Source organism: Arachis hypogaea, chromosome 18 (genome assembly GCF_003086295.3).
Source record: "Arachis hypogaea cultivar Tifrunner chromosome 18, arahy.Tifrunner.gnm2.J5K5, whole genome shotgun sequence".
In the NCBI taxonomy this organism is placed as follows: Eukaryota; Viridiplantae; Streptophyta; class Magnoliopsida; order Fabales; family Fabaceae; genus Arachis; species Arachis hypogaea.
This window is the reverse complement of record NC_092053.1, coordinates 42946400-42963160: the sequence shown is the minus strand read 5'-3', so window position 1 is coordinate 42963160 and position 16761 is coordinate 42946400. Positions and strand designations below refer to the sequence as shown.

Sequence of the window (16761 nt, the reverse complement as noted above, 5' to 3'; positions counted from 1 at the left end):
ACTTCAGATCGGTTGCTAGTGGGAATGATTGAGCATTGAATGAACTCCAACCATCCTCTAGCCACAGGCTTGAGGTCCAATCTTCTTAGTTGAACCGGCTTGCCTTTGGAGTCAATCTTCCATTGAGCTCCTTCCACACATATGTCCATAAGGACTTGGTCCAACCTTTGATTAAAGTTGACCCTTCTAGTGTAGGGGCGTTCATCACCTTGCATCATGGGCAAGTTAAACGCCAACCTCACATTCTCCGGACTAAAATCTAAGTATTTCCCCCGAACCATTGTAACGTAGTTCTTTGGATCCGGGTTCTTACTTTGATCATGGTTCTTGGTGATCCATGCATTGGCATAGAACTCTTGAACCATTAGGATGCCGACTTGTTGGATGGGATTTGTTAGAACTTCCCAACCTCTTCTTTGAATTTCATGTCGGATCTCCGGATACTCATTTCTTTTGAGTTTGAAAGGGACCTCGGGGATCACCTTCTTCTTGGCCACAACATCATAGAAGTGGTCTTGATGGGCTTTGGAGATGAACCTTTCCATCTTCCATGACTCGGAGGTGGAAGCTTTTGTCTTCCCTTTCCCCTTTCTTGAGGATTCTCCGGTCTTCGGTGCCATCAATGGTAATGGAAAAAAAAAAAGCTTATGCTTTTACCACACCAAACTTAGAATATTGCTCGCCCTCGAGCAATAAAAGAAAGAATAGAGGAAGAAGAAGAAGAAAATATGGAGAAGAGGGGTGAAGTGTGTTTCGGCCAAGTAAAGAGGAGAGGGTTGTGTTGTGTGAAAATGAGGAAGAATGAAGGGCTATATATAGGGGAGGGAGGAGAGTTAAGGTTCGGCCATTTAGGGTGGGTTTGGGTGGGAAATTGGTTTTGAATTTTGAAGGTAGGTGGAGTTTATGAGGTAGGTTTATGGGGAAGAGTGGATGGATGTGAGTGGTGAAGAAGTGATGGGGAAGAGAGATTGAGGTGATTGGTGAAGGGTTTTGGGAAAGAGTGTTTATGAGATTGTGTGAAAGAGGGGTGAGAAGAAGTGAGTGGAGGTAGGTGGGGATCCTGTGGGGTCTACAGATCCTGAGATGATCCTGTGGGGTCCACAAATCCTGAGATGATCCTGTGGGGTCCACAGATCCTGAGATGATCCTCTGGGGTCCACAGATCCTGAGGTGTTCAAGGATTTACACCCTTGCACCAAATTAGGCATGTAGAATGCCCTTGCATGCAACTCTGGGCGTTCAGCGCCAGGTTGGTGCCCATTTTGGGCGTTCAACGCCCATTTACTGCCATTTCTGGCGTTGAACGCCAGAACCATGCTTGTTCTGGGCGTTCAGCGCCAGGATGCTGCCCATTTTGGGCGTTCAGCGCCAGAACCATGCTCCGTTCTGGCGTTGAACGCCAGGCAGATGCTTCCTCCAGGGTGTGATTTTTCTTCTGCTGTTTTTGATTCTGCTTTTAATTTTTCTATTTATTTTGTGACTCCACATGATCATGAACCTATAAAGACATATAACTAAGAAAAATATTGTTAGATAAAAATTGGGTTGCTTCCCAACAAGCACTTCTTTAATGTCAATAGCTTGACAGTGGGCTCTCATGGAGCCTCACAGATGTTCAGAGCATTGTTGAGACTCTCCAACACCAAACTTAGAGTTTGGATATGGGAGTTCAACACCAAACTTAGAGTTTGGTTGTGGCCTCCCAACACCAAACTTAGAGTTTGACTGTGGGGGCTTTGGTTGACTCTGCTTTGAGAGAAGCTTTTTCTGCTTCCTCTCCATGGATGCAGAGAAAGATCCTTGAGTTGTAAACACAAGGTTGTCCTTATTTAATTGAAGGATCAATTCTCCTCTGTCCACATCAATCACAGCTCTTGCTGTGGCCAGGAAAGGTCTTCCTAGGATGATGGATTCATCCTCTTCCTTTCCAGTATCCAGGACTATGAAATCAGCAGGGATGTAAAGGCCTTCAACCTTTACTAACACGTCCTCTACTTGTCCATAAGCCTGTTTTCTTGAGTTATCTGCCATCTCTAATGAGATTTTAGCAGCTTGCACCCCATAGATTCCCAGTTTTTCTATTACAGAGAGGGGCATGAGGTTTATCCCTGAACCAAAGTCACACAGAGCCTTAAAGATCATGGTGCCTATGGTACAAGGTATTATGAACTTTCCAGGATCCTGTCTCTTCTGAGGCAATGTCAGTTGATCCAGATCACTTAGTTCATTGGTGAACAAGGGAGGTTCATCTTCCCAAGTATCAATACCAAATAATTTGGCATTCAGCTTCATGATTGCACCAAGAAACTTGGCAGTTTGTTCTTCAGTAACATCCCCATTCTCTTCAGAAGAGGAATACTCATCAGAGCTCATGAATGGCATAAGGAGGTTCAATGGAATCTCTATAGTCTCTAGATGAGCCTCAGAGTCCTTTGGTTCCTCAGAGGGAAGCTCCTTATTGATCACTGGACGTCCCAGGAGGTCTTCCTCCTTGGGATTCACGTCCTCTCCTTCCTTTACAGGTTCGGCCATGGTGCTTATGTCAATGGCCTTGCACTCTCCTTTTGGATTCTCTTCTGTATTGCTTGGGAGAGTACTAGGAGGGATTTCAGTGATTCTTTTACTCAGCTGGCCCACTTGTGCTTCCAAATTTCTAATGGAAGACCTTGTTTCATTCATGAAACTTGCAATGGCCTTGGATAGATCAGAGACTAAGTTTGCTAAATTAAAAGTATTTTGTTCAGAGTTCTTTGTCTGTTGCTGAGTGGATGATGGAAAAGGCTTGCTATTGCTAAACCTATTTCTTCCACCATTATTAAAGCCTTGTTGAGGCTTTTGATCCTTCCATGAGAAATTTGGATGATTTCTCCATGATGAGTTATAGGTATTTCCATAAGGTTCACCTAAGTAATTCACCTTTGCTATTGCAGGGTTCTCAGGATGATAAGCTTCTTCTGCATAAGAAGCCTCTTGAGTACTGTTGGATGCAGCTTGCATTCCATTCAGACTCTGAAAAATCATATTGACTTGCTGAGTCAATATTTTGTTCTGAGCCAATATGGCATTCAGAGTATCAACTTCAAGAACTCCCTTCTTCATAGGCGTCCCATTACTCATAGGGTTCCTCTCAGAAGTGTACATGAACTGGTTGTTAGCAACCATGTCAATGAGTTCTTGAACTTCTGCAGGCGTTTTCTTTAGGTGAATGGATCCACCTGCAGAAGTATCCAATGACATCTTTGATAACTCAGATAAACCATCATAGAATATATCCAGGATGGTCCATTCTGAAAGCATGTCAGAAGGACACTTTTTGGTCAACTGTTTGTATCTTTCCCAAGCTTCATAGAGGGATTCACCATCTTTTTGTTTGAAAGTTTGAACATCCACTCTAAGCTTGCTCAGCTTTTGAGGAGGAAAGAACTTGGCTAAGAAAGCCGTGACCAGCTTATCCCAAGAGTTCAGGCTATCTCTAGGTTGAGAATCCAACCATATTCTAGCTCTGTCTCTTACAGCAAAAGGGAAAAGCATGAGCCTGTAGACTTCAGGATCTACTCCATTAGTCTTAACAGTATCACATATCTGCAAGAATTCAGTTAAGAACTGAAAAGGATATTCAGATGGAAGTCCATGAAACTTGCAGTTCTGCTGCATCAGAGAAACTAATTAAGGTTTCAGCTCAAAGTTGTTTGCTCCAATGGCAGGAATGGAGATGCTTCTTCCATGTAAATTGGAATTAGGTGCAGTAAAGTCACCAAGCATCCTCCTTGCATTATTATTATTTTCGGCTGCCATCTCCTTTTCCTGTTCGAAAATTTCTTAAAGGTTATCTCTGGATTGTTGTAATTTAGCTTCTCTTAATTTTCTCTTTAGAGTCCTTTCAGGTTCTGGATCTGCTTCAACAAGAATATTCTTGTCCTTGCTCCTGCTCATATGACAAAGAAGAGGGCACAGAAAAATAATAATAATAGAGATCTTCTTTTTTTTTTGTGAGTGAGGGAGAGATGTTAGTAGATGAATAAACAAATAGAAGGAGATGAGAGAGAAGAGAATTTTCAAAAATTATTTTTGAAAAAAGAGTTAGTGATTTTCGAAAATAATTTTGAAAAAGGTTAGTAGTTTTTCGAAAATTCAAATAAAAAAATAATTAGTTAATTAAAAAGAAATTTTTGAAAAAGGGGAAGATATTTTCGAAAATTAGAGAGAGAGAGTTAGTTAGGTAGTTTTGAAAAAGATAAGAAACAAACAAAAAGTTAGTTAGTTAGTTGAAACAAATTTTGAAAAGATAAGAAATTAGGAAGTTAGAAAAGATATTTTGAAATCAAATTTTTGAAAAAGTTAAGATAAGAAGATATTTTTGAAAAGATATGATTGAAATTAGTTTTTGAAAAAAATATGATTTTTAAAATCACAATTAATGACTTGATTCACAAGAAATCACAAGATATGATTCTAGAACTTAAAGTTTGAATCTTTCTTAACAAGCAAGTAACAAACTTGAAATTTTTGAATCAAAACATTAATTGATGATGTTATTTTCGAAAATATGATGTAAAATTAAGAAAAAGATTTTTGAAAAATATTTTTGAAATTTTCAAAAATAAAAAAAATGAAAAAGATTTTATTTTTGAAAAAGATTTTGAAAAAGATAAGATTTTTAAATTGAAAATTTGATTTGACTCATAAGAAACAACTTGATTTTAAAAATTTTTGAAAAAGTCAAATCTAATTTTCGAATTTGATGAGAGAAAGAGGGAAAGATATTTTTTTGATTTTTTTGAATTTTTATGATGAGAGAGGAAAACAAGAAAAATGATGCAATGCATGAAAGTTATGAATCAAAACAATGAATGCATGCAAGAATGCTATGAATGTCAAGATGAACACCAAGAACACTTTGAAGATCATGATGAACATCAAGAACACATTTTTGAAAAAAATTTTAATGCAAGGAAAACATGCAAGTCACCAAACTTAGAAATCTTTCATGTTTAGACTCTAACAGACGAAAAATGCATATGAAAAACAAGAAAAGACACAAAACATGAAAACATCAAGATCAAACAAGAAGACTTACCAAGAATAACTTGAAGATCATGAAGAACACTATGAATGCATGATATTTTTGAAAAAAGCAAGATGCATATGCAATTGACACCAAACTTATGATCTGACTCAAGACTCAAACAAGAAACACAAAAATATTTTTGATTTTTATGATTTTCTAATTTTTTTTGGTTTTTTTTTCGAAAATTATTTAAAAAAGAAAAATAAGGATTCCAAAATTTTTAATATGAATTCCAGGAATCTTGCCATGTTAGTTTAAAGATTCAGTCCAGGAATTAGACATGGCTCACTAGCCAGCCAAGCTTTCAATGAAAGCTCCAGTCCAAAACACTAGACATGGCCTATGGCCAGCCAAGCTTCAGCATGTAAATCAGGAACAACAGCAGGTGGATTAACAACAACTAGCTTGCTCTTGATAACAAATTGCAAGCCTCAGTCCAAAAGAATTTAGACATGGCTTTACAGCCAGCCAGGCTTCACATGCTTCATGAAACAGTAGAATTCATTCTTTAAAAATTTTGAATAAAATTTTTTTTTTCGAAAACAGGTGAGAAAATTTTGAAATATTTTTGAAAAATTTTTGAAAAGAAAACAAAAAGAAAATTACCTAATCTGAGCAACAAGATGAACCATCAGTTGTCCAAACTCGAACAATCCCCGGCAACGGCGCCAAAAACTTGGTGTTGTTGCCAGATCAAAACTTGGCACTGATGTTACCGGACCAAAAGCTTGCCGAAAACTCAAACAATCCCCGGCAACGGCGCCAAAAACTTGGTGCGCAGAAATTGTGATCACACTTTGATTATGTAAAATTCACCGCTCTTTCTTTCCCTGGTAATGGCGCCAAAAATATGATGCCAATACCATGGTTCACAACTTCGCACAACTGACCAGCAAGTGCATTGGGTCGTCCAAGTAATACCTTACGTGAGTAAGGGTCGAATCCCACAGAGATTGTTGGTATGAAGCAAGCTATGGTCACCTTGTAAATCTCAGTCAGGCGGATATAAAATAGTAATGGAGTTTTCGAAAACAATTAATAAAACAGGGATAGAAATACTTATGTAAATCACTGGTGAGAATTTCAGATAAGCGAATAGAGATGCTTTCGTTCCTCTGAACCTCTGCTTTCTTGCTATCTTCATCCAATCAGTCTTACTCCTTTCCATGGCTGGCTTTATGTGATACATCACCACTGTCAATGGCTACTTTCGGTCTTCTCTCGGGAAAATGATCCAAATGCCCTGTCACGGCACGGCTAATTGTCTGGAGGCATCACCCTTGTCAATGGTTTCATCTTATCCTCTCAGTTAAAATGGTCAACGCACCCTGTCACGGCACGGCTATTCATCTGTCGGTTCTCGATCCTGCTGGAATAGGATTTACTATCCTTTTGCGTCTGTCACTACGCCCGGCAATTGCGAGTTTGAAGCTCGTCACAGTCATTCGATCATTGAATCCTACTCGGAATACCACAGACAAGGTTTAGACCTTCCGGATTCTCTCGAATGCCGCCATCATTCTAGCTTACACCACGAAGATTCCGATTAAGAGATCTAAGAGATACTCATTCAATCTAATGTAGAACGGAAGTGGTTGTCAGGCACGCGTTCATAAGGAATGATGATGATTGTCACATTCATCACATTCAGGTTGAAGTGAGAATGAATATCTTAGAAGCGAAATAAGATGAATTGAATAGAAAACAGTAGTACTTTGCATTAATCCTTGAGGAACAGCAGAGCTCCACACCTTAATCTATGGAGTGCAGAAACTCGACCGTTGAAAATACATAAGTGATAGTGGAGTTCATTGTTCTCGGCCCCAGAGGGGAAACGGAGTAACCAAGATGATCAAAGGATCAAAATATAAAACTCAGGATGCCTAATACAATAGTAAAAGGTCCTATTTATAATAAACTAGTCACTAGGGTTTACAGAAATAAGTAATTGATGCATAAATCCACTTCCGGGGCCCACTTGGTGTGTGCTTGGGCTGAGCTTGAGTGTTACACGTGTAGATGTCATTCCTGGAGTTGAACGCCAGTTTTGGTGCCAGTTTGGGCGTTCAACTCTGGTTTTGGATCCTTTTCTGGCGGTGGACGCCAGAATTGGGCAGAGAGCTGGCGTTGAACGCCAGTTTGCGTCATATATTCTTGGCCAAAGTATAGACTATTATATATTTCTGGAAAGCCCTAGATGTCTACTTTCCAACGCAATTGAAAGCGCGCCATTTTGAGTTCTGTAGCTCCAGAAAATCCATTTTGAGTGCAGGGAGGTCAGAAGCCAACAGCATCAGCAGTCCTTCTTCAACCTCTGAATGTGATTTCTGCTCAATTCCCTTAATTTCAGCCAGAAAATACCTGAAATCACAGAAAAACACACAAACTCATAGTAAAGTCCAGAAATGTGAATTTAACATAAAAACTAATGAAAACATCCTTAAAAGTAACTAGATCCTACTAAAAACATACTAAAAACAATGCCAAAAAGCGTATAAATTATCCGCTCATCACTGGTTTTTAGGATCTCATATTCTCTTGAATTCTCACTCTATTGCCTTTATATGAGACTCTTATTCTTGATCCTTAACTTCTCTGTTTTTGTTTTCTTTCCTTCTTTAGAGCTTATTGCTTTCGGTAGCTAAGTGTTCTGTGTTGAGACAACTCTTTAGGATAGATTTTCAGCTAGCACTCCCGAACCAGTTGGTTCAAGGTGCTAGGTGTTGAAACACCCCTAAGGACTTAATCACCCAAGTCTCTCCTCAGCACATACACACCACAGGCACATGGTTTGTTTTCTTTTTTCATTCCTTAGACCTTGGTGTCCAGAACCTCTTTGGGTTGCTAAATGTTTTGTGGCAAAGTTGCTCTTGATTGTGGACTTTCAGTTGACAATCCCGTATTAGTTAACCTAAGTTATGAAGTGATAAAGTACTCCTAAGAACTTACTCATCCAAGCAGATCCTTGCACAGAAACACCACAGACACATGCCTTAAGGTTCAAACTATTGGTGCCTAGCTTTATTTGCTCTTTTCTTTCTTTTTCTTTCTTTTTCTCTTTTTAGGATCTTTATTAATTCATTTAAGTCTCATAGAATTCACTTCAAGCTCATAATTCAAGAGATATCTTAGCCCTGTACCTTATTGATGAACCAACTTAGCTAATAGATACCACCACAACACTAGGACTTTATTCTGCACATTGGATTTCACTCTTGTCTTTCACAGGAAATTCTCATAAACTCTTTTATTGAGCTCAAGCACACAACATAAAATTCAAGCAAGATGACAATAAGGTAGGCACTTAGACTAGCAGCCCCAAAACATCAATAAAGAGAAACAAGCAGAATATGAATGTTCATGAGAACAGGATTCAATCATACTTCTAATTTAAGAACTACAAATCAGAGACAGTTAAGTACAATACAACCTCTTGGTGTCTTCTTGTTTCTTCCTGGTCATCATCATCCATAGCTTTTGCATCTTTCTTTGTCTCCTTGGATAATGGTGTATAGTCATTCCAAGAGATTGATTGAATTCCTGCAAAGTTATTGGAAGTTGCTTGTTCCCCAAGCACTTGAAAAACAGTTAACATGCATGTATGCTTGTGAATTTCTGAACTTAATTTGGTATGTGAATACCAAACTTAGTTCCTTGCATAATGCAGCAGATTGAATACATGCAGAAAACTCATGTGCTTTTATTAAGAAAATAACTATGAACTAGAAAAATAAATTATTAACTAGAAATTAAACTATTGTTAAGTAGTTTCCCTGATTGTTTGGAGCTGACAACTGGTTATGCTGAGGGTTACAATGTGTTCTTAATGAAATTTTTGGTGGAACACCAAACTTAGAATTACACATTCACCCTTGGATTGTTTTGGTGTGGAACACCAAACTTAGCTCCTTGCAATACAGAGAATCTACTTAACTCTTTTATTGAATTAACTAGGAAAAGAAAACTACCTTTGGTTGGGTTACCTCCCAACAAGCGCTCTTTTAATGTCATTAGCTTGACATTTTTGTCATGAATTTCTTCCTCTTCTTCCAATTTGTTAAGAGGAATGACCTCCAGTGGAAAAAAGAGCCAGTTAATGCCCTTTGCTTTGAGTGACTTCTTCCAGCAAGCTTTCTTTTGTTATTGACTTGAGTGAACTTGCTTATTGGGTCAGCAGTTGGATTGTTCTTTGACCTTCTCCTCTTCATGGATATGGTTCTTTGTTTCTCGGTCACAATCCTCATTTTGGTGCTTGTTTCTACTGCCTTCACATCTTTGATCTCAGCATTTGGATCTTATCGAATAGTTGGAGCATCTTCTTCATCAAGAGCTTCTTGAATTGGTGGTTCACTGAACTCAGCCTTTATGCAAATCTCTGTTTCATTGGAGTGTGAACTCCCTTGATTGACTTCCTCCCCTTCTTCTACATGATGTTGCATTAAGTCTTTTGGGAGTGAGTTTGCATGTTCTTTTGTCACCCTTAGTAGCCTCTGTGGGTCTGGAGCCTTAGGCTTATATACTCTCACAACCTCCTCCTCCTTCATAGAAATCTCACTTGGTATGGGTGCTCTTTTCATGTTCCTCTGATTCCTCCCCGGTACTTGTCTTGGTGGTATTACGTGAACTGTGGCCAGGAGCTTGCTTGGACAAGTATCTAATTTGTGCTTCAAGTTTCTGAGTGGCAGAATCTTGATTTTACAGATTGGATATTACTTCCTCCATGAATTTCTTCATATCTTCAGACTCCTTGCAAAGGTTTTCAAGCATAGCTTCCATTTTGGTCATTCTGTCATCATCATATGGTGATGGTTGGTTGGAAGTGGGGTATTGAGGCTGATTGGCTTGTAAATGGAGTTGATTGTTTTGTAGTTATGTGTTTTGAAAGTGGTAATGCTCTTGTAGGTAGTGAAATGAGTTTTGTGAATGGTGGAATGAATTGTATGGGTCTGGGAAGGAATTTTGTGTTGAGGCATACTCCAATGGTGAAGAATTTGGATATGTGAAACTAGGAGGTGAGGTTGGATAATTGAGAGGTGATGGCTCTTGATGGATAGGGTATGAATGAGTGAAATTCCTTTGATTGTGATCTTCCCAGCCAAAACTTGAGTAGTGATCAATTTTACCAAAATATGGACCATTTTGTGGCTCTGGAAAGTACCCCGTTTCAGCTTCTTGATGCTCCCACCCACCATGAGCATAATAACATGAATCATTCTGTTATGGTGGAGAGTTTCTCATGAATTTTGGTTGACCAAAACTTGATGGATACTCCTTTCCTTCCTACAAAAGGCTCTGTCTCAAACAATAATCAACAAAAGACATTGGAATTTCCATAGTGAGGGAATATCACAAATAGCTGGTGGTTAGTGTGCTAACAAGTGAATAAGCAAAGAAAACCAACTAAAATTGCAGAAGTTAGTGCATAAAAGACTCAAATAAAAATATCAAGATTAATAAAGAAAAGAAAGTATTTTTGAAAGCTTTTTGATTTTTTCTTCGAAAAAAGAAAAATAAAATAAAATAAAAGACTAATAAAATTAAAGATAATACCTGATCTAGGGAACAAGATGATTCGCTCGAAAACTGTCTCTCAATAATTTTCTTCTGGCAAGTGCACCGGATTGTCGTCAAGTAAAAACTCACTGTAGAGTGAGGTCGAATCCCACAGGGATTGGTTGGTTGATCAATGTTAATTGGAGAATTGTGCTAGTTGAGCGAAATCAAATTTGGTTGAGAATTGCAGAAAGTAAAATTGGCAGGAAACTTAAATTGCAAGAAATTAACTAACAGAAATTAAATTGTGAGAAATTAAATGACAGAATCTTAAATTGCAATAAATTAAATGGGAATGGGGGTTTAGCATGAAATCAAAGAGCAGAAAGTAACAGAATGGGTAGATCAAAGATGGGGAAGCTCATTGGGGTCAGGAGATGTGATAATTCTCCGGATCAAGTTCATTTTCATCTCTTCCTCAATCAATGTATTCACTGGTCTCCTTGGCAATCTTAAGTGATTAGATCCCAATTCCTTGGCAATCTAATCTCTCTAAGCATGAACAATTTTCCAATTCCTTGATTTAAGTGCTCATGGGAGGAGATGAAGTTTGGTCACTGATTATACCACACAAATTCATAGATCAAAGTATTGGTAGGATTACATGTCACTATATCTGTCCAAATCCCAATCTAATCCGATGTGAGAAAGCATTTCTAGCATGATCTCCTCATTCCTTTTCCAAGGTTCTGAGGAGATCCAATTATGAGTAGCTTCTTTCCCAAGATAACTATGCAATTGGATGAAGAACGAAAGCTTCCTAGCAAAATCAAGAGAAAAGAAAGAAGAAGATGAATGAAAACTAATATTGATCCATTGAATTACACAGAGCTCCCTAACCCAATGAAAGGGGTTTAGTTGTTCATAGCTCTCAAAATGGAAATTAGAATTGAAAGATACATTGCTGAAAATTAAAGAATTGCAGAGAACTAAAATGAACCGAAAGTAAAAAATGAAGTCAAAGTCCTTTCTAACTTAAATTCTAAGCTATTTATACACTTTCTTCTATTGATCTTCAATCTCTGAATTGGGCTTTTGGCCTTGAAGGAATTGGGTTGAAAATGGCTCCAATTGGTTTCATTGCTGTTGAGAAGATATCTGTTTGAATTACAAGTTCTGATGCTTCACATTGGAGTCAGCGTTTGATGGCCAACGTTGACTCAAACGCTATCCTTAAAAACCAGATAATTCTGCTCTCATTGGAGTTTGACTCAACGTTGGAGGGCCAACGTTCTGCTACCCACGCGTACGCGTGCACTATGCGTGTGCATGAAGGCTGAGATTTTGCTTCTTCACGCGTGCGCGTGCACCACACTTACACGTGCATTGCCATTTTTCCCACCCACGCGTACGCGTCATTGACGCGTGCGCTCGATTCAAGTTTTTCAATTCCAAATTCTGGGCTTCTCATCGCAGATGTTGGAGGCAGCGTTTGAGGCAACATTGGACCTCCAACGTTCCTTTTGTGACGCGTACGCGTGATGAGCGGATAATTTATACGCTTTTTGGCATTGTTTTTAGTATGTTTTTAGTAGGATCTAGTCACTTTTAGGGATGTTTTCATTAGTTTTTATGTTAAATTCACATTTCTGGACTTTACTATGAGTTTGTGTGTTTTTCTGTGATTTCAGGTATTTTCTGGCTGAAATTGAGGGACTTGAGCAGAAATCAGATTCAGAGGTTGAAAAAGGACTGCTGATGCTGTTGGATTCTGACCTCCCTGCACTCAAAGTGGATTTTCTGGAGCTACAGAATTCGAAATGGCGCGCTTCCAATTGCGTTGGAAAGTAGACATCCAGGGCTTTCCAGCAATATATAATAGTCCATACTTTGGCCAGGAATTGACGACGTAAACTGGCGTTCAACGCCAGCCTTCTGCCCAAATCTGGCGTCCAGCGCCAGAAAAGGATCCAAAACCAGAGTTGAACGCCCAAACTGGCACAGAAACTGGCGTTCAACTCCACAAATAGCCTCTGCACGTGGAACACTTAAGCTCAGCCCAAACACACACCAAGTGGGCCCCGGAAGTGGATTTATACATCAAATACTTACTCATGTAAACCCTAGTAGCTAGTTTATTATAAATAGGACCTCTTACTATTGTATTAGGCATCTTTGGTCTCAGTTTTATTCCATTGTTCATCTTAGGAGACTATTGATCTCGTTTAGGGGGCTGGCCATCTCGGCCATGCCTGGACCTTTCACTTATGTATTTTCAACGGTAGAGTTTCTACATTCCATAGATTAAGGTGTGGAGCTCTGCTGTTCCTCAAAGATTAATGCAAGTACTACTGTTTTCTATTCAATTCTTCTTATTTTGCTTCTAAGATATCCATTCGCACCCAAGAACGTGATGAAGGTGATGATTATGTGTGACGCTCATCATCCTTCTCCCTTATGAACGCGTGCCTGACAAACACTTCTGTTCTACATGAATTAAGCTAGAATGAGTATCTCTTAGATCTCCTAACCAGAATCTTCGTGGCGTAAGCTAGAATGATGGCGGCATTCAAGAGAATCCGGAAGGTCTAAACCTTGTCTGTGGTATTCTGAGTAGGATTCAATGATTGAATGACTGTGACGAGCTCCGAACTCGCGATTGCAGGGCGTTAGTGACAGACGCAAAAGGATAGTAAATCCTATTCCAGCATGATCGAGAACCGACAGATGAATAGCCGTGCCGTGACAGGGTGCGTGAGCATATTATTCACTGAGAGGATAAGATGAAGCCATTGACAAGGGTGATGCCTCCAGACGATTAGCCGTGCCGTGACAGGGCATTGGATCATTTTCCCGAGAGATGACCGAAAGTAGCCATTGACAGTGGTGATGTATCACATAAAGCCAGCCATGGAAAGGAGTAAGACTGATTGGATGAAGATAGCAGGAAAGCAGAGGTCCAGAGGAACGAAAAGCATCTCCATTCGCTTATCTGAAATTCCTGCCAATGAATCTACATAAGTATCTCTATCCCTTTTATTGTTTATTTTAATCTAATAAAGTATCATGTTTAAATCCGCCTGACTGAGATTTGCAAGGTGACCATAGCTTGCTTCATACCAACAATCTCCGTGGGATTCGACCCTTACTCACGTAAGGTATTACTTGGACGACCCAGTGCACTTGCTGGTTAGTTGTATCGAAGTTGTGACAATTATGAATTAAGATCAAAGCACCAAGCTTTGGAGCCATTACCAGGGATTGTTCGAGCCTGGACATCACAATTTCGTGCACCAAGTTTTTGGCGCCGTTGCCGGGGATTGTTTGAGTCTTCGGCAAGCTTTTGGTCCGGTAACATCAGTGCCAGATTCCCTTTTGATCCGGCAACAGCACCAAGTTTTTGGCGCCGTTGCCGGGGATTTTTTGAGTTTGGACAACTGACGGTTCATCTTGTTGCTCAGATTAGGTAATTTTCTTTTTATTTTATTTTTCAAAACTTTTTCAAAAATCTTTCAAAAATATTTTCAAAAAAAAAAAAATTTCTCTTGTTTTCGAAAAAAAATAATAAAAATGTTTTCAAAAATTTATTCAAAATTTTTAAGAATGAATTCTAGTGTTTCATGAAGCATGTGAAGCCTGGCTGGCTGTAAAGCCATGTCTATTCCTTTGGTAATGAGTATGTCAGGCATGTCATATCTGAGTTACATGCTAAAGCTTGGCTGGCCATTGGCCATGTCTAGTATTTTGGACTGGAGCTTTCTTTGAAAGCTTGGCTGGCTAGTGAGCCATGTCTAATTCCTGGACTGAAGCTTTAGACTAAGAATGCAAGATTCCTGGAATTCATATTAAAAATTTTGGAATCCTCATTTTTCTTTTTTTTTTATTTTTTCGAAAAAAATCCAAAAAAAAATTTTAGAAAATCATAAAAATCAAAAATATTTTCTGTTTCTTATTTGAGTCTTGAGTCATATCATAAGTTTGGTGTCAATTGCATGTGCATCTTGCATTTTTCGAAAATTCATGCATTCATAGTGTTCTTCATGATCTTCAAGTTGTTCTTGGTAAGTCTTCTTGTTTGATCTTGATGATTTTTTGTTTTGTGTCTTTTCATGTTTATCATATGCATTCTTAAATTCTTAGTGCGTAAGCAATAAAGAATTCTAAGTTTGGTGTCTTGCATGTTTTCTTTGCATTAAAGATTTTTCAAAATTGTGTCTTGATGTTCATCATGACATTCAAAGTGTTCTTGGTGTTCATCTTGACATTCATAGCATTCTTGCATGCATTCATTGTTTTGATCTAAAAATTTCATGCATTGCATATTTTTCATGTTTTTCATAAAAATTTCAAAAAACAAAAAAATATCTTTCCCTTTTTCTCTCATCAAATTCGAAAATTTGGATTGACTTTTTCAAAAATTTTTAAAATCAAGTTGTTTCTTATGAGTCAAATCAAATTTTCAATTTGAAAATCTTATCTTTTTCAAAATCTTTTTCAAAAATCAAATCTTTTTCAAAATTATTAGTTATTTTCGAAAATTCCAAAAATATTTTTCAAAAATCTTTTTCTTATTTTTATACCAAATTTTCGAAAATAACATAATCAATTAATGTTTTGATTCAAAAATTTGAAGTTTGTTACTTGCTTGTTAAGAAAGATTCAAACTTTAAGTTCTAGAATCATATCTTGTGATTTCTTATGAATCAAGTCATTAATTGTGATTTTAAAAATCAAATCTTTTTCAAAAACTAATCTCTATCATATCTTTTCAAAAATATCTTCTTATCTTATCTTTTTCAAAAATATCTTTTCAAAATATCTTTTCTAACTTCCTAACTTCTTATCTTTTCAAAATTTGTTTCAACTAACTAACTAACTTTTTGTTTGTTTCTTAACTTTTTCAAAACCACCTAACTAACTCTCTCTCTCTCATTTTTCGAAAATATCTCTCCCCTTTTTCAAAATTTCTTTTTAATTTATTAATTATTTTAATTTTTAAATCTTAATTTTCGAAAAATACTAACATTTTTCAAAAACCATTTTCAAAAATCACTAACTCCTTTTCAAAATTAATTTTCGAAAATTCCCTCCTTCTCTCTCATCCTATTCTATTTATTCATTCATTAACTAACATCTCTTCCTCACATCATCACCAAATTCGAACCCCCTCTTCTATCTGTGTTCGAATTTCTTCCTCTTTTCTTCTACTCACATAAGGGAATCCCTATACTGTGGTATAGAGGATCTCTATTATTATTATCATTTTTCTGGCCATTCTTCCTTGTCATATGAGCAGGAGCAAGGATAAGAACATTCTTGTGGAAGCAGATCCAGAACCTGAAAGGACTCTGAAGAGAAAATTAAGAGAAGCTAAAATACAACAATCCAGAGATAACCTTTCAGAAATTTTCGAACAGGCAGAGGAGATGGCAGGCGAAAATAATAATAATGAAAGGAGGATGCTTGGTGACTTTACTGCACCTAATTCCAATTTACATGGAAGAAGCATCTCCATTCCTGCCATTGGAGCAAACAACTTTGAGCTGAAACCTCAGTTAGTTTCTCTGATGCAGCAGAACTGCAAGTTTCATGGACTTCCATCTGAAGATCCTTTTCAGTTCTTAACTGAATTCTTGCAGATATGTGATACTGTTAAGACTAATGGCGTAAATCCTGAAGTCTACAGGCTCATGCTTTTCCCTTTTACTGTAAGAGACAGAGCTAGATTATGGTTGGATTCTCAACCTAAAGACAGCCTGAACTCTTGGGATAAGCTGGTCACGACTTTCTTAGCCAAGTACTTTCCTCCTCAAAAGCTGAGCAAGCTTAGAGCTGATGTTCAAACCTTCAGACAGAAAGAAGGTGAATCTCTCTATGAAGCTTGGGAAAGATACAAATAGTTGACCAAAAAGTGTCCTTCTGACATGCTTTCAGAATGGACCATCCTGGATATATTCTATGATGGTCTGTCTGAGCTATCAAAGATGTCACTGGACACTTCTGCAGGTGGATCCATTCACCTAAAGAAAACGCCTGCAGAAGCTCAAGAACTCATTGACATGGTTGCTAATAACCAGTTCATGTACACTTCTGAAAGAAATCCTGTGAATAATGGGACACCTATGAAGAAGGGAGTTCTTGAAGTTGATACTCTGAATGCCATATTGGCTCAGAATAAAATATTGACTCAGCAAGTCAAT

The 16761-nt window shown here is 37.9% G+C and overlaps 2 non-coding genes across 2 annotated transcripts; one reads left to right on the top strand and one right to left on the bottom strand.

The window, feature by feature from the left end:
- Positions 1-3291: 3291 nt before the first annotated feature.
- LOC112774906 (small nucleolar RNA R71) lies at positions 3292-3399 on the top strand. The gene has a single exon (XR_003189360.1). It is a non-coding gene; the product is annotated as a small nucleolar RNA R71 (small nucleolar RNA).
- Positions 3400-16383: 12984 nt separating this feature from the next.
- On the bottom strand, positions 16384-16491 carry LOC112774213 (small nucleolar RNA R71). The gene has a single exon (XR_003188712.1). It is a non-coding gene; the product is annotated as a small nucleolar RNA R71 (small nucleolar RNA).
- Between the last annotated feature and the right edge of the window lie 270 nt (positions 16492-16761).